Here is a 10,913-nt window from a genome sequence, read left to right on the forward strand (position 1 = left end):
GTGAGCAACTGTCCCATGCGCCATGCAAGGTAAGCAAGTGCTTCATGCACCATGCAAAGTGAGCAAGTGCTTCATGCACCATGCAAGGTGAGCAAGTGCTTCATGCACCATGCAAGGTGAGCAAGTGCTTCATGCGCCACGCAAGGTGAGCAAGTGCCTCATGCACCATGCAAAGTGAGCAAGTGCCTCATGTGCCACGCAAGGTGAGCAAGTGCCTCATGCGCCATGCAAGGTGAGCAAGTGCGTCATGCGCCACGCAAGGTGAGCAAGTGCTTCATGCGCCACGCAAGGTGAGCAAGTGCCTCATGCGCCACGCAAGGTGAGCAAGTGCCTCATGCGCCACGCAAGGTGAGCAAGTGCTTCATGCGCCACGCAAGGTGAGCAAGTACCTCATGCGCCACGCAAGGTGAGCAAGTGCCTCATGCACCACGCAAGGTGAGCAACTGCCTCATGCACCACGCAAGGTGAGCAAGTGCTTCATGCGCTATGCAAGGTGAGCAAGTGCCTCATGCGCCATGCAAGGTGAGCAAGTGCTTTATGCACCATGCAAGGTGAGCAAGTGCCTCATGCACCATGCAAAGTGAGCAACTGTCCCATGCACCACACAAGGTGAGCAACTGTCTCATGCACCATGCAAGGTGAGCAAGTGCCTCATGCACCATGCAAAGTGAGCAACTGTCCCATGCACCATGCAAGGAGAGCAAGTGCTTCATGCACCATGCAAGGTGAGCAAGTGCCTCATGCACCATGCAAAGTGAGCAACTGTCCCATGCGCCACGCAAGGTGAGCAAGTGCCTCATGCACCACGCAAGGTGAGCAAGTGCTTCGTGCACCATGCAAGGTGAGCAATGGGTTCATGCACCATGCAAGGTGAGCAAGTGCCTCATGCACTGTGAAAGGGGAGCAACTGTCTCATGCACCATGCAAGGTAAGCAAGTGCTTCATGCACCATGCAAGGTGAACAAGTGCCTCATGCGCCATGCAAGGTGAGCAAGTGCCTCATCCACCATGCAAGGTGAGCAAGTGCTTCATGCGCCATGCAAGGTGAGCAATGCTTCATGCGCCACGCAAGGTGAGCAAGTGCCTCATGCGCCACGCAAGGTGAGCAAGAGCCTCATGCGCCACGCAAGGTGAGCAAGTGCTTCATGCGCCACGCAAGGTGAGCAAGTGCCTCATGCGCCACGCAAGGTGAGCAAGTGCCTCATGCGCCACGCAAGGTGAGCAAGTGCCTCATGCGCCACGCAAGGTGAACAAGTGCCTCATGCACCATGCAAGGTGAGCAAGTTCCTCATGCACCATGCAAGGTGAGCAAGTGCTTCATGCACCATGCAAGGTGAACAAGTGCCTCATGCACCATGCAAAGTGAGCAAGTGCCTCATGCACCATGCAAGGTGAGCAACTGTCTCATGCACCACGCAAGGTGAGCAAGTGCCTCATGCACTACGCATGGTGAGCAACTGTCCCATGCACCACGCAAGGTGAGCAAGTGCCTCATGCGCCACCCAAGGTGAGCAAGTGCTTCATGCGCCACGCAAGGTGAGCAAGTGCCTCATGCGCCACGCAAGGTGAGCAAGTGCCTCATGCGCCACACAAGGTGAGCAAGTGCCTCATGCGCCACGCAAGGTGAGCAACTGCCTCATGCACCACGCAAGGTGAGCAAGTGCCTTATGCGCCATGCAAGGTGAGCAAGTGCCTCATGCACCATGCAAGGTGAGCAAGTGCTTCATGCACCATGCAAGGTGAGCAAGTGCCTCATGCACCATGCAAAGTGAGAAACTGTCCCATGCACCACACAAGGTGAGCAAGTGCCTCATGCACCACGCAAGGTGAGCAAGTGCTACATGCAAGGTGAGCAAGTGCTTTATGCACCATGCAAGGTGAGCAAGTGCCTCATGCACCATGCAAAGTGAGCAACTGTCCCATGCACCATGCAAGGTGAGCAAGTGCTTCATGCACCATGCAAGGTGGACAAGTGCCTCATGCACCATGCAAGGTGAGCAACTGTCTCATGGACCATGCAAGGTAAGCAAGTGCCTCATGCAGCACGCAAGGTGAAAAACTGACCCATGCAAGGTGAGCAAGTGCTTCATGCACCATGCAAGGTGGACAAGTGCCTCATGCACCATGCAAGGTGAGCAACTGTCTCATGGACCATGCAAGGTAAGCAAGTGCCTCATGCACCATGCAAGGTGAAAAACTGACCCATGCAAGGTGAGCAAGTGCTTCATGCACCATGCAAGGTGAGCAAGTGCCTCATGCACCATGCAAGGTGAGCAACTGTCTCATGCACCACGCAAGGTGAGCAAGTGCCTCGTGCACCATTCAAGGTGAGCAAGTGCTTCATGTACCATGGAAGGTGAACAAGTGGCTCATGCACCATGCAAAGTGAGCAAGTGCCTCATGCACCACGCAAGGTGAGCAACTGTCTCATGCACCACGCAAGGTGAGCAAGTGCCTCATGCACCATGCAAGGTGAGCAAGTGCTTCATGCACCACGCAAGGTGAGCAACTGTCTCATGCACCACGCAAGGTGAGCAAGTGCCTCATGCGCCACGCAAGGTGAGCAAGTGCCTCATGCACCACGCAAGGTGAGCACGTGCCTCATGCACCATGCAAAGTGAGCAACTGTCCCATGCACCATGCAAGGTGAGCAAGTGCCTCATGCACCATGCAAGGTGAGCAAGTGCTTCATGCAGCATGCAAGGTGAGCAACTGTCTCATGCAGCACGCAAGGTGAGCAACTGTCTCATGCACCACGCAAGGTGAGCAACTGTCTCATGCACCACGCAAGGTGAGCAACTGCCTCATGCACCTCACAAGGTGAGCAACTGCCTCATGCACCATGCAAGGTGTGTTGAACACATCACTGGTACCCTGTGGAGGAAACCCAACTGGGATTTAACAGAAGCTTTGGCAGCTGAAGAAAGTAACTGACATCACAGCTTCATTTTACACAAAACTGAAAGTGACAGATATTTAATTAAGCCAAAGAAGACTGACACTTTATAACCCAAACGGAAAGTTATTACTTCCTGGATCACAAACTTCTCCTTTCAACTGAGAGGAAAGGAAGAATTTTCCTTGTGACTTCAGAAGGGTGTAAGATGTACCAGGGATCTTCATGACATGCAGGCAGAAGGGAAGATCAGCACTGAGAGTACATAACACCGACATGTTTGGGCATAGTAGCATCCTCCAGTGACCACCAAACAGGGGTCCAAGTCCAAGGACGGTTCTCAGCAATCGACCTCTCTGTTTTATCTGCGTTCAACTTATTGGACATCAAACATGGAACCGAAGCATGACGTTCTCGAAGTTTCGGCGAGCTACCTCTCTGTATCAGCAACTGAATATCAAGAGTGCAGTTAAAAAAACGAAGGTCAAAAACACAAATTAAAACAAGTACAGGGGTTGAATATACCCCAAAGAACTCCAGAAAGTGTGTTGTAACTCTTTAATTAGATAGGGCCTCATTTAGAGGTTGTCAGATGGGTTACTCTGTCACAATGGTGAAGGATGTCCTGTCCGCCATATTCCAAGTTTCATAGGATATAATGGGATTTATATGTTGGCAGCCGGGCTGTACTAAACTCTAAATCTTTATATTGTAGTTGTCACTGAGCTCGCAGCGTAAAATCCTTCTCTCTTCCATTTGCCAAAGAGTTCAGAATGTGAAATCTATTCCTATTGTGTTTGACAAAGAGTTTGCAATGTAAAAACTGATGAACCAAGCCAGTGCTGTGGGCTGGAAACACCATAGACAAAATGAAACATATTTACGAGATTTCAGGTGGATTTACAAACTGGAACCCCTCATTTGGGGGGCTTACAGGCTTAAAAGAGTGCACATCATGCTCCTTGAAGAGATATCACAAGGAACAGCGAACCCTGTAAATGTAGCCTGTTGCCTTCATTTGTGAGTGAGGCACCAGCAGACATTAAAAGCAATGAACACACAACCAAACTTTACACGCACATTTTCAAATATTTATGAGATTTCAAGTGGAATTGCAAATTGAAGCCCCCCCACCCCAAAGGGGCCTCGTAGAATCAGAAGGTGCAAATCATGTACCCCAAAGAAATAACTCAGGAGCAACTAACCCCCTGCATCGGTTGCCGTCAGCTGTGTGGTGACGCCAGGTGCTTTAACTCTTAAAACGGGCAGTGACCCTATATTGGCAGATTGAAACAAACAAAGTTTTTTGCAATCAGTCAGGTTAGGCCTATAGACTTTGTCAAGCCATTTAGAATGTAAAATAAAGGCCTAAGGCCTTGGTCACCAAGTTCAAAAATCAAGAATGTAAGCCTAATATCCTTAACATGAATATAAATATGACCATGTGGCCTGTGCCTAGAGAAGCCCATCAAACATTGTAGGCAGACCCAAAGTATATATTGCAATGGACATAAAGTCTCCCACGAAGACAGCAAGTGTTTACTCTGGCCGGACCTTAAGATGGAGCCACGTACTAAACAACTAGTGCATGTGTCATGCAGCTCACAATATAAACCCACTGCGGTTGCACCCAGGGGTGGGGGGGGGGTAAACCTGTGACGGCTGCAGCTCTACAGCACTGTGAGCACTGGCATTGGGCAAGGCTGTCCTGATGCAAGATCACAAGCTCCTGAACTGGATCAAAAAGCATTTTCAACTAAGAACAATTGTATTCTGTTTTATTGCTCAAATTCAAACTGTAGGTTGTGAAATGTTCGCAACTGGGATAAGTAATTATTACTGGAATTATTCAAGTTGCCACTCAGGGCCAGATGTAGGAAAGAAAAATTTTGCGACTTGCAAATTGCGAGTCTGACCGACTCGCAAATTGCAACTCCCAAAATGGGATGCAGAAACATGTCTCAGACACCTTCTGCGACTCGCTATGGGGTTGGAAAGACCCACCTCATTAATATTCATGAGGTGGGTCGCAGTTTGCGACCCCATAGCGAGTCCCTCCACTCACAGGGATGGTGGCCTGCTGTAGTCAGCAGACCTCCATGTCTGTGACTGCTTTTTAAATAAAGCAGTTTTTTTCTTCTTTTTGCAGCCCGTTTTCTTTAAAGGAAAACGAGTTGCAAAAAGAAAAAACTTCCGAAACCATTTGGTTTCGTTTTTTTCAGAGTAGGCAGTGGTCCATAGTACCACTGGCTGGTCTGAACATTTTTTTTTTTCGGCATTCACAAAGGGGAAGGGGTCCCATGGGGACCCCTTCCCTTTTGCGAATGAGTTACCACCAGTGTGACACTGGTGGTAACTGTGAGTTGGTTTGCGACCGCATTCGCGGTCACAAAGCAACTCAGCATGGCGATGCGGTCGCAAATAGGAAGGGAACACCCCTTCCTATTTGCGAGTCGCATCCTCAAATTGGGATTCGGTACCGACTCGCAATTTGAGGATGAGCATCGCGTTCGGCCTTTTGCATGCCGCAAACTGCGTTTTTCGCAGTTTGCGACATGCAAAAGGCTTCCTACATCTGGCCCTCAGCCTCTGGTACTTGCATTCTGTGTGTACAGCAGCATCACTGACTTTAATACACAGAGATGAGACCACATCACCCCCGTCCTCAGATGCCTACAGGGACCTCCTTTAGAAACAATTGCAAACTGAGAGAAGCCTGTATCACAAGCAACGTCATCCACCAGAAGCCTCGTAAATACCACCACACCACACTTATGGCTGGAAGGGGTGGCGCCAGGATGGATGTCTGTAGAGGGGGGGGGGGGGTAATTTATAGAAGTACTGCAGCTGGATTGGGTGGCGCCAGGATGGATGTCTGTGGGGGGGGGTAATTTATAGAAGTACTGCAGCTGGATTGGGTGGCGCCAGGATGGATGTCTGTAGGGGGGGGTAATTTATAGAAGTACTGCAGCTGGATTGGGTGGCTCCAGGAAGCATGTCTGTAGACGCAGGGGCCACTTTATAGAAGTACTGCAGCTGGGTTGGGTGGCTCCAGGAAGCATGTCTCTAGACGCAGGGGCCACTTTATAGAAGTACTGCAGCTGGATTGGGTGGCTCCAGGAAGCATGTCTGTAGACGCAGGGGCCACTTTATAGAAGTACTGCAGCTGGGTTGGGTGGCTCCAGGAAGCATGTCTGTAGACGCAGGGGCCACTTTATAGAAGTACTGCAGCTGGGTTGGGTGGCTCCAGGAAGCATGTCTGTAGACGCAGGGGCCACTTTATAGAAGTACTGCAGCTGGGTTGGGTGGCTCCAGGAAGCATGTCTGTAGACGCAGGGGCCACTTTATAGAAGTACTGCAGCTGGGTTGGGTGGCTCCAGGAAGCATGTCTGTAGACGCAGGGGCCACTTTATAGAAGTACTGCAGCTGGGTTGGGTGGCTCCAGGAAGCATGTCTGTAGACGCAGGGGCCACTTTATAGAAGTACTGCAGCTGGATTGGGTGGCTCCAGGAAGCATGTCTGTAGACGCAGGGGCCACTTTATAGAAGTACTGCAGCTGGGTTGGGTGGCTCCAGGAAGCATGTCTGTAGACGCAGGGGCCACTTTATAGAAGTACTGCAGCTGGATTGGGTGGCTCCAGGAAGCATGTCTGTAGACGCAGGGGCCACTTTATAGAAGTACTGCAGCTGGGTTGGGTGGCTCCAGGAAGCATGTCTGTAGACGCAGGGGCCACTTTATAGAAGTACTGCAGCTGGGTTGGGTGGCTCCAGGAAGCATGTCTGTAGACGCAGGGGCCACTTTATAGAAGTACTGCAGCTGGATTGGGTGGCTCCAGGAAGCATATCTATAGACGCAGGGGCCACTTTATAGAAGTACTGCAGCTGGGTTGGGTGGCTCCAGGAAGCATGTCTGTAGACGCAGGGGCCACTTTATAGAAGTACTGCAGCTGGGTTGGGTGGCTCCAGGAAGCATGTCTGTAGACGCAGGGGCCACTTTATAGAAGTACTGCAGCTGGATTGGGTGGCTCAGTGACGCATGTTTTTTGAATCAGGACCCCCTTTGTAGGGGTGCCGCAAGCTTGAATGGTTGGCTCTGAGATGCATGGCTGAGAAGCAGGGACCTCACCGCAGAAGTTCTGCCGCTGTAGTGGAAGCCCTTCTAGAGGGACTGCAGACCTGAATGGGTGGCTCATGACAGCTGAAGGAGAAGCCTTGGTCTAGAGATGCTGCAGGCTGCCATATTGCTAAAAGCCATGGATCAGACACAGACACCCAAGTTGTGGAGATATCCATGGTTAGGCTGGCCGTTCTGTCTCTCTGGCACTTCCCTGATGGCTGCAGTCTAGGGACTGCTTTGGGAGCGGGAAGTGGTACCATGGCCCATTCACGCCCCACAGCTCCATTGCAGTCTCAGCCTCCTGCAGTGTGGGGCTGGTTTGAACATTTTTGCCAGGGGTCATTTTATTTTCCAGTCCAGCTCTGGCGGTGTCTCACTTGGGACACCTTCCTCTCTGATGACCCTGTTGGGAGGCCTCAAGAGGAGCAGCCGTGGATCCACAGCACCACTGCTTGCTCCCTCTAATGCATTGTGGAAATGTAGAGTTGAAAGTCTGTTGTCCCTTGCTGGCCACCATCCCTGCGTCCATAGACAATCTCAGTGGAGGAATTCATTAGGCAGGTCATTTTCCAATGCTCTCTAAATGGGGATTTTGTGATGTGACCTATTGTTATATAGATGGGTTTGCATCATTTTCATCAACTATTCCAGATGGGCTTGTATGTCCATCAGGCCATTGGTCTTGGGATTGCAGTCCAAGTAAACTTCACAGGACTGACCCACTGAGATCCTAAGGTACAAGGTAGGGGGTTAACAAAGGAGCCTATTCTGGAGAAGAAATACTTTGATATCACTCAATGGAATTTTCTGTGTAAATGGTGACAGCAAAGAGTAAATCAATGTGGTACCTCTTGTAAAATTAATGAAGGAAAACATCTTAAGAACAAGGCGCACACCAATTTAAATTTAAAAAAAAATCCATATATTCCAAAAACATGGTTTATGGGTACAAAATCAAAAAATCCACATAAAAAATAATCTTTCATCATAAATCAAATGAAAGAGGTGAAAGATTAATGTCTGAAATGTCCACTCTAAATTGATATTGGGTTCCCACAGAAAGATGAATCCGTTCAATGGTGAAATTCCAATGGTTGGATGATGAAGGAGTTGGACTTGGCGTCTACGTTTCGGTCTCTTGATAACGCAACCCATCAGACCATCCTCAGGACCACCACATTATATTAGAAATTGAATGATGACCCTAAAAGAACCAAAGGGGTTAAAAAAACAACCAAAATCGAATGTATATTTGTTCATGGAGATTAATAACGCCCGTGCTCATAATGTGCAAGTCATGCATGTGACAAAGAATTGAAAGTAAACATTCTCAAGTGCACCCTTAAGGAAACACACAAATCTATACATTCAGAAAATCACTTAAATAAGATAACTAAACCTTTCTTTAATGAGAGCCAATCGGGATAACCTTAGTAAAGAGAAATGAGGACTAAAAACTACCTATGAATCTCTGAATGTTATAGGATAAACGCCATGACGCACCTGTACTTTTAATGGATCGTATGAAAAGTCATCCTATATCAATTTGAACATCTAAAAATTGAATAGCGGCGTGTACGAGTAAAGTAAATATATTGCCTAGAGCCTGGTTTAGAGTTTGGCAGATGGGTCACTGTGCCACAAACGTGACGGCTATCCCGTACGCTGTGCTACAATTTCCATAGAATAAAATGGAATCGTGATGCGGTGGTTGGAATTTTCTTCCCGTTTGTGACGGAGTAGCCCCATCCGCCAAACGCCAAATCAGGCCCTTAATATTAACTGATACATGATTAGCGAACTCACCTGTGCTCACCCGTACGTAACCGAATACAAGCGGAGCTCGGATAGGGCTTCCGTATATAACCGTACTTGGCGCCATGTCTGCCTCAAAACAACCAGTCCATCTTGAATGGGGTCATAATCTCAAGGATTGATCCTGTTGTGCAGCAGATCTTCAAAAAGAGCAATTCTGGGACCTCAATTAAAAAAAATGGGTGTCTCATAAATCAGCCTGGAAAAGTAAGTACTATATCATACCATACCTTAAACCTAATAGGGTGGTTGAAAACACAAAATAGACCATGCAATAATATCAGGTAAATCATTGAATATTTAATTAATGTTGTGCTGGCAAACAGATTATTAGTTGAAGTAATCGAAATACCACTCACCCGGTGAATCACTGAATATTTCCATTATTGTTATGCAACGAAACAAAAGGTGAGTCGATCTAGCTCAAAACCACAAATCTTGAGATCTTACCAAAGTTAACCCCTTCAGTAGGTAGGGTGGCAGCCATATTGGAAGGACTTACAAGGGCGATAGGGAAGAGTGCGGAAAGGTCGTAAAGGAAAGATATTCAACCTTTAAAATAAATAAATTCACAGGTCATTGGTAAAAGGTGACATTGAACAGATGAATACAAATCACAGTAAGGAAAGCAAACAGATTTGAAGTACTTCCAACAACTAAAGTTATATCGGAAATATCTGACACATAAAAGTCATAACATCTTCAAAGGATCAATTATGTTTTAAAAATGATAGATAATCAGTGATATGGAACATCACTATGTGTTGTTTACTCGTTAATAATATATTTCAGTTGTACTCGTCAACTAGGTATTTTTAGCAAAATGAACACCATTTATGGTACATAGCTGTTTTAGTGCAACAAGTAGATAATGTCAATATGAACTAAAAATATGTGCACATGAAATTAATATATACAATGGATAGAAGTAAAAGAATAGATATTAACAATCAAACAGAATATGGAATTACAAGATCACAGAGTCAGAAGTCAAGCTCACAGCAGGCAGAACACGAAAGAACCAATGATATGTATTCGTGTCCAATTCTTTGAATAAAATGGCTAAAGTGGGACATTCAGCAACAATATTCAGGCCACATTTCACACTGTAAATTTTCCAAATCCCTCTGTTTTCACATATTGTTAACAGGTTATGTTGGTGGTTCAACATTCGGTTTAATCACTTCAACGACCCACCAGGCCTCTAATCGAAAGAATCATTTTATTGAAATGTTCAGCTAAGGGGGCACGCGCAATCTCGCATCTAATACCAGACTGCGGTCCACAAGGACACTTTGGGGCATATTTACAAGCCCCTTGTGCCACCTTACCGCCATCTTAGTGTCGTTTTACGCTAAGGCACTGCCAAGGTGGCTTTTCTGCCTCGCCGTATTTATGAAGTGGTGCAATGCTTGTATTGTGCCACTTTGTGACCCTTTGCACCACATTATGCCTGCGTCAGGCGGGGGAGGGTTACGGCGCAGGGAGGCCCGAATAACTGGGGCAGTGAAACTTACAACATTTCACTGCACCATTTTTTCTGTCATTGTTAGCGCCTGCTCAGAGCAGGTGTTAAAATGACGCACCCATTATATTCAATGGGCCTCCCTGCGCTTTGCTGCACAAGCGTCAAAAGTTTTTGACACTAGTGCAGCAAAGCGCCACAATAGTGTCAAAATGTTGATGCTATTGTGCTAACGACGCCATGGTGCGCCGTATTGTGAATATGGCGCAACCATGGTGTCGTTAGGTGCTGGTGGGGGGAGGGCACAAGAAAAGTGGAACATTATCTATGATGCCAACTTTCTTGTAAATATGCCCCTTTTGCAAATAAATGAAATTAGAAGTGTTGCAGTTTGAAAAGGTCTTCATAGAAAAATTCAGCCCATTCAAAGAGAAAGTTTTGACTACTTTACATCTATAACATGCTTAACAATTCCCACAGTGAAAATGTCCAACACTTGGGGTGAGTTTGGACAATGTGACAAAATACTTTTCACAGGTTCATTGTATGACTTCACAAGTCTGTTATTTAGGTTACAGCTTTCTTTAAAGGCAAACCTTACTTTGTCATGAAAGATGTTAT

General features: G+C 47.3%; 1 long non-coding RNA gene across 1 annotated transcript; it reads right to left on the reverse strand.

Moving 5' to 3' along the window:
• Positions 1 to 7,965: 7,965 nt before the first annotated feature.
• Positions 7,966 to 9,464, reverse strand: LOC138258568 (uncharacterized). The gene is made up of 3 exons (XR_011198421.1): positions 9,278 to 9,464; positions 8,819 to 8,991; positions 7,966 to 8,216 (listed from the first exon to the last, which is right to left on the reverse strand). It is a non-coding gene; the product is annotated as an uncharacterized lncRNA (long non-coding RNA).
• Positions 9,465 to 10,913: the final 1,449 nt, after the last annotated feature.

This window comes from Pleurodeles waltl, chromosome 9 (genome assembly GCF_031143425.1).
Source record: "Pleurodeles waltl isolate 20211129_DDA chromosome 9, aPleWal1.hap1.20221129, whole genome shotgun sequence".
NCBI classification, from domain to species: Eukaryota; Metazoa; Chordata; class Amphibia; order Caudata; family Salamandridae; genus Pleurodeles; species Pleurodeles waltl.